The sequence below is a fragment of the Brassica oleracea genome, chromosome C7, assembly GCF_000695525.1.
Source record: "Brassica oleracea var. oleracea cultivar TO1000 chromosome C7, BOL, whole genome shotgun sequence".
Taxonomy (NCBI): domain Eukaryota; kingdom Viridiplantae; phylum Streptophyta; class Magnoliopsida; order Brassicales; family Brassicaceae; genus Brassica; species Brassica oleracea.
The window spans coordinates 8,714,709-8,726,364 of NC_027754.1; the positions used below are offsets into that span (position 1 = coordinate 8,714,709).

General features: G+C 39.4%; 1 pseudogene; it reads right to left on the reverse strand.

Moving 5' to 3' along the window:
- Positions 1-1,345: 1,345 nt before the first annotated feature.
- On the reverse strand, positions 1,346-11,656 carry LOC106305510 (annotated as a pseudogene).

An 11,656-nucleotide genomic window follows, 5' to 3' on the forward strand; every position in this document is an offset into this window, starting at 1 on the left:
TGTTTCTAGCAATCCTAGCTCAAGGGAATTAATTCTGGTGCAGAACCTACTGTCATAGTTGTCCACAATCCTAAGCTCAAGGTTCTAGTTAGCTACTCTAGAACACATGCATTAACCACAATTCCTTTAATGATATTTGTCACCTTAGCAATTCTATATTTTGGGCTAATCTCTCATAACCTATTTGAACCCTAAATTTAACAAGTGAATTACTCAGACATGGGAAAGTAAATCATAACAGAGAACTGAATAAATTTCATAAATATAATAGAGTTAGAAATAATGGAGTTCCAATACAAATATCTGAAAGGAGTCTTGCATCTTCTCTCTAAGCTACTAAAAACTCTAAGTATTGTTTGCTGTGAAAAGTATGAAAGTATGAAAAGCGTGTGTTGCCTAGAACAATGGCAGAACACATAAATATTAGGTTAAAGTCAGCAAGGAGTATTTTTGTAAATGTGTTTTACTTGGGATTTAAGTCGGCTGGAAACATAGTCGGATCTTACGCGCTTCGCTGTCGATCGACGGCACAGGATGTGCGTCGATCGATAGTTGTCTCTTAATGTCGACCTTCGGACTGGTTCAATGGTCAGCTACGCGCTTCCTTTAATTTTTTTTCTAAAATGCACCAATGGTCAGCTACGCGCTTCGGACAAATTAATACTCCGTGTCAAATTTATAATGTATAACTTGGTACAACTTAGGTAAACTTTGTTAATTGTGTTGTTGTTTTTGTAGCTTTTACCATTTGAGGCAATTTCAGTTTTGAGGAACCACTACCGTTAGAAGGTGGATGATCGAGGGGCTGGTTGTTCGTGGATTTGCAAGATGAAGTACAAAAAATAGGTGGAACCAAGGCTTTCACTATCAAAGGAATGGATGAGAAACTTGGCACAACAGTTTTAATCAGAGTATTAAAACCATAAAATATTAATGCTAGAAAATAAGCAGAGTCATGGTTTGATTAGTATAAGTGTATCTGAAATTTTTATTGTTCTTTTATCTGTAGATAACCAAAGGATGGATTAATGTGATGATGTTTTAGATTAAGTAATTCGATTATATGTTATATAAATAGCATGTAATATTAATAATAGAGTTTTAAAGGGGTTCAAAACTTAATAGTAGATAAAAAAAGAGAGGCACATATATATTTTTAGTCACAACTTATTGAACAGGTCCCGCAAAAATATAGTATAGTAGAACTTAAATAGGATCTATACTACAATCCAAACTTACAAAACCATAAGTGAATAAAAATTACTGCTAAGACTTTTTCATTGTTGATTGCTTATAATATAATTTTATTTTGGTACCGTATAATTTATTTATCTATTTTATTAATTCATTGTCCATACTTGGCCTTGTACTCTCTCCATAGTTGATTCACGTCTTTCCCAAGCAAATCAACCAAGAAGCCGTCACTGTACCCATTCTTCATCTTCTTGTTCAGCTTCGCAATGAACCCATTTCTTATATTGTTACAGTCATCCAAGAACCTCATAGTGTGCTCCTATCATCTACTCAGCCATCTATGCTTCAAATCTTAGTGAAGAAAGAACAGACCTTTGGGTGGAGATTTTAAACCTCCATACATCCCTTGCGCTTGATTCGAAACTCTGGATGATAGGAGGTGATTTCAATCAGATACACCTTCCCTATGAGCACTCTGCGTTCAATCACCTCACTCACTCTTCGCAGATGTATCAGTTTAGAGATGCCCTTTCGCAGATGAGCGTCTTTGATCTGAGGTTCCAAGGCCCTGTCCATACTTGGACAAATAAGCGAGATATTGATCCAGTTGCAAAGAAACTAGACAGATTATTAATTAACAGTGAAGTTATTACTACCTTTCCCCATGCTACTGCTACGTTTTTACCCCCAGCCCCCTCTGATCATGCTCCCTGTCTTATCAACCTAGCCTTCCAACTACCAAAAGCCGGTACCCAGCCCTTTAAATTCCTAAACTACCTAACCAAACATCCGGGGTTCTTGGAGGTTGTTAGTGACGCTTGGTTTCAGGCCGGAAGTGTGTCTGCCAACCTAACCTCTCTGTGTTGGAAGCTGAAAAGCATTAAGAGAAGTTTAAAAATACTTAACCGAGAGAACTATTTCAATATTCAACAGAGAGTGAAAGAGACTTACAGTTTGTTACAACTTGTGCAGGTACAAGCTCTTATGGATCCAACACCTGAAACGTTTGCGGAGGAACAACAACTAAATCACAAATGTCAGTTTCTAAGGCAGATTGAGGAATGTTACTTCAAGCAGAAGTCGAGAATGAACTGGCTACTAAAAGGTGATCTTAACACCACTTACTTTCATCAGGTTTGTCAAGCCAGAGCAAGCTTCAACGCCATTTGTTCATTCCTTCTTCTCACTGGCGCAATTATCGCAGACCCCTTGGAGATGAGCGCCCACGCTGTTGCTCATTTTAAGACAGTCCTAGGACCTGAGTGTATGCCTCAACTTTGGTTCACTTCACCTGACTGGTTCCAGAGTCTTTCGCCTTTTCAGTGTAGTCATCAACAGAGAGACATGATACTTTTGATGCCAACCCCGGAGGAGATTACCAAACTGATGTTTTCCTTGAACCCGAACAAAGCACCAGGACCAGATGGTCTTTCTTCTGCTTTCTTCAAAGATGCTTGGTCTCTGGTTGGAAGCGAGTGTATCAGTTCGATCCAAGAATTCTTCAACTCTGGTTTCCTGCCAAAAACAAAAAACTCAACAATCCTCTCGCTTGTTCCTAAATTCACTGGAACCTCTCGTATTTCAAAGTTTAGACCTATATCCTGCCTCAATACAGTTTATAAGGTTATATCTAGATTGCTGGTGAGAAAAATCAAGCCTCTTCTTAAAGATCTAATCATGCCTAACCAAACAGCGTTTGTTGAGGGCAGGCTCCTAGTGGAAAACACGGTACTAACTAGTGAACTTGTGAATGGTTACCATAGAAACAAGGGGTCTAAGAAAATTACCGTCAAAGTAGACATAGCCAAAGCCTTTGATACACTATCATGGGATTTCCTCTTCACAGCACTTGAAAGCTTAAATTTGCCTCCAGCCTACACACGTCTCCTAAGAGCCTGCATCTACACGACATCATTTATGGTGGGTTACAATTGCACTGTCAATGGGTACTTTAAGGGGAAAAGAGGCTTGAGGCAAGGAGATCCACTGTCTCCTTACCTGTTTGTAATAGCTATGAATTACTTATCACTGATGTTAGACAAGGATGCAAGAACCGGAAGTTTATCTTACCATCATCGATGCAGGAAAACAAGATTGACTCATCTCTCCTTTGCGGATGACCTCCTGATCTTTATTGATGGACCTATCGAATCAGTGCAAAGAGTTATCCAAATCCTCCATGAGTTTGAAAGACGTTCAGGACTTGCGGTGAGCTTGCAAAAGTCGAGTTTCTTTGCATCGGGTCTTACTGATCCAGAAATCGCAGCAATACAAGCCTCTACTGGAATGCCTTGTGGGTCACTACCAATGAGGTACTTGGGCGTTCCTTTGAGTACCAAGAAGCTGAGCTTGCAGAACTGTGAGCCTTTACTGCAACAGATCAAAAAGCGGTTCTCATCTTGGTCTGTCAAAGCCCTCTCCTTTGCAGGACGCTTACTCCTGATAAAAACTGACATAGCTGGTGTTTCTACTTTCTGGTGCTCCACATTTATACTGCCTAAAGCCTGTATCAACAAGATAAACTCTTTATGTGGTCTGTTCTTATGGAAAGGTAGCAGTGAAGGTCATAATTCAGCTAGAGTGGGATGGTACACGGTAACACTTACCAAGGAGCAAGGAGGCCTGGGTGTAAAAGATCTTCACAGTTGGAATCTAGCCTGCATCTTAAAGCTCATCTGGTTGCTCTTCTTTCGACCTGATTCAGTTTGGGTGTGTTGGTTTAAGGAAGTTATCTTAAAGGGAGACTTAAGCAACTATTGGACAATCAGAACAATTAATTCATTCTCATGGATGGTAAACAAGTTGATCAAATCAAGGGAGCTAGTTTACCCGATCCTTAGAAGGTGTATTGGCAATGGAGAGAGCACAAGCTTTTGGGTTGATAACTGGTCACTGTTTGGTAATCTCTATACTTTCTTAAATGCAAGATCCTCTAGACTCGGCATTCCACAAACAGCAACGATCGCGTCTCTCTACTGTAATGTTCAATGGCTCTTTCCCCCAGCGCGAACAGCCGATCAGCTAGCGTTACAGATTCACCTTACAACTGTAAACTTGGATGAGAGGGCCGACTACTATGAGTGGGAAATTGAGGGAACAGTTCGTAGTAAGTACAACATGGGGGAGATTTACACCTACCTAAAGGGTCTGCAACCTCTAGTTCCATGGGCAAAAGTTGTGTGGTTCTCTTACGGTATCCCTCGTCATTGTTTCCTAACTTGGCTTGTGTTGCTTGATCGTTGCCCTACAAGAGATAGATTGATTAGATGGGGAATTGAGGTTAACCATAATTGCTTACTTTGAAATGCTCTCCATGAGAGTAGGAACCATCTATACTTTGAATGCACTTACACTACTAGGATATGGCGAGAAATAGCAGGGAGATGCCAACTGCAACCCTCGACTAACTGGGAATCTACGCTTCTACAACTTCAGTCTCTAGGGAGTAAAAGGCATCTCAATCGCCTCACTCTCATTGCGGTACAAGCCACCATCTATTGGATCTGGAATGAGCGCAATGCTAGGCTCCACCAACACACCTTCAAAGCTACCGAAAAAATCATCTCCACCATTGATAAGCAGATCAGGAACCGTATACAGAGCGTCCGATCAAAGAACCCGAGAGCCTCCTCGGCTATGATGCAGTTATGGTTCCTCCGATCATAAGCTAAGGCGGAAAGACCAAAATAATCACGCCTCTTCTCACTACCGACAAGCGACTCTTTGCCTTTCCTCTTCATAATTCAACTGATGGGCCTAATGGTGTTGCAGCACAGAATGGGGGTCGCACAATTGGTTATTTGAGGTTCAAATCAGATCAACCAAAGATGTCGCCGATCGGTCGATATGGTCTGAAATTAATTATGAAACCTGAAACCAAATGAAGAATGAATGAGATGCAGATTATGATATGAATAAAACAAGAATAATAAACTGAAATAAAGGATAGAAATGGCGGAATCAAGCTTCTGGATGTGTATCACTCTCAGCTTGATCAGATGATGGATTGAAGTGGATTTGCGGATGAGGTTTTGATTGAATCTCTTAATCTGATGGAATGATGGGGCGATGTGATTTACTCTCTCAATCTGTGTACTGAGTTTATTTGATTTGCACAAATAAACTAGACTCACGAAATCAATTGAAAAACAAAGAATCTCTCTTTGAATCCTAAAGACCGATATTTTATACAAAGAACAATCTTTGATAAAAACTGAATAACTTTTTATTAACTTGGTGATTGAGGGTGTTCTTTACAATGGGCGTGTATGAGCTTATACAATGCTCATATACAAAGGTCCTAGCGTTCTAAAAAGATAAGAAAGGAAACAAATCAAAGACAAAGAAAGAAATCGAAAAACTAGTCGTTGGAGCATTTATGGGATTTTGGCTCCAAGTGAGAAACTTGATTCTTCTTGAACCTGGACGGTTTTAATGGATAAGAGAGCTTCCTTGGGACCTTCTTGATGGTTTAGAATGTGCTGAGGTCGTGCATAAACTAAAATAAAAAGAGCTGTTGGAGTTTGAATGCAAGAGCTTCCAAATAAGGCAAGTTGGAGTTAATGGGGATCCTCCTGATCCTATGTTGGTTGGTGCATGGTATGAACTTGTAGAACTCCTCTTAGCCGTTTATTATGTCTTCTGGATGGTTAAGATGATCTCCTGGTTTCAATAAATAGCTCTGGGTCGAACCAAGTTGAATTGGTTGAAGACTTTCCTTAAATGATGTCGGTTTGGCCAATTGATGCAAACCAGCCTGATCTTTTGGTTTGACTGGGATCCGCCTGATCCAGTGTGGCATGGTGCTTCCTAGGATGTTGAGTAGTGCCTCTGAATGACTTAGAAGGTCGCCTGGTTGCCATTCTTGGGGTTGGTTTGATGTGAACCCCGGATCTTCCAAATAAGGCAAGGGTAGAACTGGTTTGGCCGGTTTTAGAAAATTGATCATATCTTCCAATTTCCTTGACCATTTCTGGTGATCTTGGGCTCTCTGGAAATATGATAAATTCCTATTGACTTCTATGATCGGATTTGGTTCAGTATGCTTCTTCATTGGGCTTGAATCTCATTCTAAAGTCGGGTATTCGCAGATGGATGGGCTGAGAAACCTCTGTCTTGTAAAATTCATAACTTCTTGTTCCGTGAATATTTTGGCCCGATTCCAATTTTCCTGGACTCCCTCTATAGTGTAGAATCCATAAAATTATTTTCATGATTTAAACCCTTCTTTTTTGTAATATATGGTATTTTTAGTGCATGTATGTCCTGGTTGGCTCCTTGGCTGGTTGAGTAGGGCTTTGGGTTGACCTCTGGTTCAGCTGATGATTTGATGGCTGCATCATACCCTCCCCCTTGAAAAATTTTCGACCTCGAAACTGGATAACCTGCACCAAGATAGAGCAAGTCAGATTTCATTCTCTTTTGAGAGTTTAGAACCTTACCTTGGTATAATTTCGGTTTGGTGATGCATGGTGAATCTGGTGGCTCTTCTTTGAGAAGATGTGAAAGGATCACGCCTATGCTATGGTTAGGACATTGAATATCTTCTGGAGTGGATGGTCCTTCAAAGTTTTGGTGGCCACGTTTCTGGTCTCCCTTGGAGTTGATTCTCTTTGCAAAAAGATTATCCAGTGGGATTTCTTTGAAGCTTTCTTCTTTGCAACCTGAAATAATCTCAACATTCTGGACAAGAAGCAAGTGAATTATATCTGTCATGGAAATATTAAGAACATTCTGATCTAAAATGAATCTTACAATAGGTTTTGGAACTTGAACAATCCATTGTTCAGATTTTGATTTCCACTTGTGAGGTGATTCATGACTGAACTTATGGTCTTGTTCCTTCCTTGGAACTTCACTAAGCATGTAGCTTTTATTTTTACTCCCTGTACCAAGAACACACATGTCAGTACTAGTATCTCTAGGTGGTGTTAGACACTTACCTTGGTGGGATACTTTTATGACCGGTTTTGCTTCTTTAAGCAATATGGACAGCTTCGTGTCTTGAACCTTCTCCTGGTTCATCACTAGTGTGGCGACTGGTGGCTCCTCTCCTTTGAATTCATGCTCTTTAATTCCTGTTACTACACCTTTTGACAAAGACAAGTGCATTACACAATAATTTGGAACCAATAAATCAAATTGAATAAAACTATCACTCTTCATAGATAAATCTGTTTTCTTTTCTAGTGATGTTTCTATCAATACTTGCTTGGTAGGACAAACTACAGCATAATGTCCTTTCTTATGACATCTATAACATGTCTGATATTTTAAATCCTCAGAGTTAGAAGACTTACATTGGCTTGATGGCTCTTCTTTCTTTGGGTTTAAAATCTCCTTGTCTCTTGGACTTAAATCATGGAAAACTTTTGATCTCAACAAGGATGTGGAGATCGCGTCTTCCTGGACCTCAAGACCTGTCTTAACATCCTTGGACAAAAACAAGTGACTCATACCAGTGGGAGATGATTTATAAACAAATTTATCAAGTATAGGACTTACCTTGGTTTTTTCTTGAAAAATCGGTTTATCTTTGTCTTGGCTGACAAAGTTCTTCTTCTCCATGGCCTTTGGCACCTCATAAGGCTGGTATTGATCATATAAAACCGTGGGCTTCTTGTTTGGCCAAATCTGGTCTTGATGGATTAAGCTTCTATGGCCTTGTTGTGGCCCCATTCTCTTTGCCTTTTTGGACACACCATTTGAAAATCTCCTTAGGTATTTTCTTCTGGTTTCTGGCGTGGGAAGTGTAGTAGCATACTTCCTGATCATGATCCATTTAAGATCTTCCCAGTTGGTGACAACCACTTCTGGACTTTTACCTTGTGCAGAATCTACTTTTTTCCACCATGAGAATGCCTTTCTGGAGAGTTGTTTGATGGCTTGTCTTAGCCTTTCATTATGTGGCACGCCATGGTATGAAAACCATTCATCCATGGTTCTTTCCCAATCAAGGTATTCATCTTTCCAAGTACTTCCTAAAAAAGAATAAATCTTAACATCATTAGTAGATTTAAAATCAAGATAAGAATGAGTTAAGTATTCATGAGAGCAAGATGTTTGATGTGGGGTGATCCATGAAGGATCGGTAGCTTGGGTTCAACATAGCCAGCCTCTGGTGCATCTCCAAATCTTCTTTCTCCATGTGGTGATGGTCGGCCTTGTGGCTTATTTCTTTCCCCCAACTGAGCAATCTTATCATTGAGCTTTTGTATAGCTACTAAGTGTTGGCTCAGTCTGGCCTCTAGAGTTAGGTTGTGTGCTTCTCCTTCCATTACTTCCGGAAAACTCTTTCAAAGATCAATTGAAGTATGGGGAAGTTCTGGTCGAACCAAAATAAAACAAATGTAGTAATAAAACTTAAACTAAACCGAGAAAATATACAATTATGAACCGAAATGAAATGAACTATGCAAAAAAATGATTTTTATTTTGGTTTTCTGGATGCAATCTCGAAATGAAACAATAAGGAGTGATATTAAACACAAATTAAAAGAAAATATGGAAAACAAATTAATGCTGATTTTTTTTTTGAATTTTCTTAAGATGCAACAATTAAACTACAATATGCAAATGATATGAACTATGCTCTTAAATGTTTCTTTTTTTTTAATGCAAGCACGAAATGAAGATAATATAAAATGATAATAAACACTATGGAAAGAAATATGAAATGCAAAACCAACAATGATATTTTTTTTTTGAAAATTTTCTTTTCGGATGAAATGCAAGAACAGGAAATAGAAACAAAAATGTATGGTTGGACCTAAATGATATAAACTAAGATGCATGAATAATTTTTATTTTATTTTCTGAATGCAGATATCAAAATAATTAAAAAAATATGGTATGCACGAAATTAATAAAATGGTATGACTTTTTATTTTTATTTTTAAAGCAAGAAACAACTATGTAAATGCAGATTTTTTTGTTTTGAAATGAATGCACAAAATCAAAAAATGGAAAGTGGAGCTGTGGAATGAATGCAAACACGTTTTTCTTTCTTTTTATGGATGAAATGAATCAAACTAGACAACAGGTGGTCTCCTATCTCAACTCTTTATGGGTTTTCAATTTATGATGAACAAAGAACACAAAAATGCAAAAACAGTTTTTTTTTTATATAATGGAAAACAAATGCAAACAAGATGAATGATGGAAGGATAGAATGGATCTGATTCAGGAGCTTGAGCTCTGATACCAAATGTTGCAGCCCAGAATGGGGGTCGCACAATTGGTTATTTGTGGTTCAAATCAGATCAACCAAAGATGTGGCCAATTGGTCGATATGGTCTGAAATTAATTATGAAACCTGAAACCAAATGAAGAATGAATGAGATGTGGATTATGATATGAATAAAACAAGAATAATAAACTGAAAGAAAGGATAGAAATGGCGGAATCAAGCTGCTAGATATGTATCACTCTCAGCTTGATCAGATGATGGATTGAAGTGGATTTGCGGATGAGATTTTGATTGAATCTCTCAATCTGATGGAATGATGGGGCGATGTGATTGACTCTCTCAATCAGTGAACTGAGCTTATTTGATTTGTACAAATAAATTAGACTCACGAAATCAATAGAACAACAAAGAATCTCTCTTTGAATCCTAAAGACCGATATTTTATACAAAGAACAATCTTTGATAAAAACTGAATAACTTTTTATTAACTTGGTGATTGAGGGTGCTCTTTACAATGGACGTCTATGAGCTTATATAATTCTCAAATACAAAGGTCCTAACGTTCTAAAAAGATAAAAAAGGAAACAAATCAAAGACAAAGCAAGAAATCGAAAAACTAGCCGTTGGAGCCTTTTATGGGATTTTGATGGATAAGAGAGCTTTCTTGGGACCTTCTTGATGGTTTGGAATGTGTTGAGGTCGTGCACAAACTCAAAGAAAAAGAGCTGTTGGAGTTTGAATGCAAGAGCTTCCAAATAAGGCAAGTTGGAGTTAATGGGGATCCTCCTGATCCTATGTTGGTTGGTGCATGGTATGAACTTGTAGAATTCCTCTTGGCCGTGTATGATGTCTTCTGGATGGTTAATATGTTCTCCTGGTTTTCATAAATAGCTCTGGGTTCGAACCAAGTTGAATAGTTTGAAGACTTTCCTTAAATGATGTCGGTTTGGCCAATTGATGCAAACCGGTTTGATTAGGATGTTTTGGAGTGCCTCTGAATGACTTAGAAGGTCGCCTGGTTGCCATTTTTGAGGTTGGTTTGATGTGAACCCCGGATCTTCCAAATGAGGCAAGTGTAGAACTGGTTTGGCCGGTTTTGGGAAATTGATCATATCTTCCAATTTCTTTGACCATTTCTGGTGATCTTGGGCTCTCTGGGAATATGATAAACTCCTCTTGACTTCTATGATTGGATTTGGTTCAGGGTGCTTCTTCATTGGGATTGAATCTCCTTCTAAAGTCGGGTACTCGCAGATGGACGGGCTGAGAAACCTCTGTCTTGTAAAATTCATAACTTCTTGCTCCGTGAATATTTTGGCCCAATTCTAATTTTCATGGACTCCGTCTTGAGTGTAGAATCCATAAAAATTATCCTCGTGATTTACACCCTACTGGTTTGTTAGATATGACATTTTTAGTGCATGTATGTCCTGGTTGGCGCCTTGGCTGGTTGAGTAGGCTTTGGATTGACCTCTGGTTCAGCTGCAGATTTGATGGCTGCATCAAATGAGTTTCAAAAATATGGAATTTTTAGTGCACTTATGTCCTGTTAGGCGCCTTGGCTGGTTGAGTGGGGCTTTGGGTTGATCTCTGGTTCAGCTGCTGATTTGATGGCGCATCAAATGGGTTCCAATGATATGTGTCTCTTTTATCTATAACACTGGGTCTAGCTCATAATACTCTGGCCAAGGCCTGTAATGTTTTTCTCTTCTTTATTCCAAATTTAATATGAAAGCCAGTTTACAAAAAAAAACAAAATTCATAGTGACGTCATAACCCTGGCCCCACCCACCTATCACCTTGACCGGGCCCCACCCAGTGACTGGCAGCATAACCCTCTTTCATTCTCACGTAGTCAGCTATCTCTTCGACGAGACCACTCGGAGCCTGGCCCGCACCGTTCCACTGCCAAGAGTGGACCACCTTATGATAAACCACGCCTGTAAATTCCCTTCTTACATCTCCCAAGACACCCAAGAGATATCCAGCGTTGAAGTGTATCTCGCCTTGCGAACTGTATGCCACGCCGTCTCCATTCTCCATGACCATTGAGATCTTTGGAGTAGACCTTCTGTCCGAAGGCTTGTTGGCTTGCTGGAACAAACGCCACGTGAAGGCTGTTGCAGCCCTTAGAGACTTAGTAGTGTAGTTTACATCGCCGATCTCCTTCCGAAATCTCCTTCCCCCGGCCGAGTCGCCGGTGTTGTCCACGACCGAGAAGTCAACTGCGTTGAACAGTAAGACCGCAAGCATCCAAGAGATTACAAGAAAGAT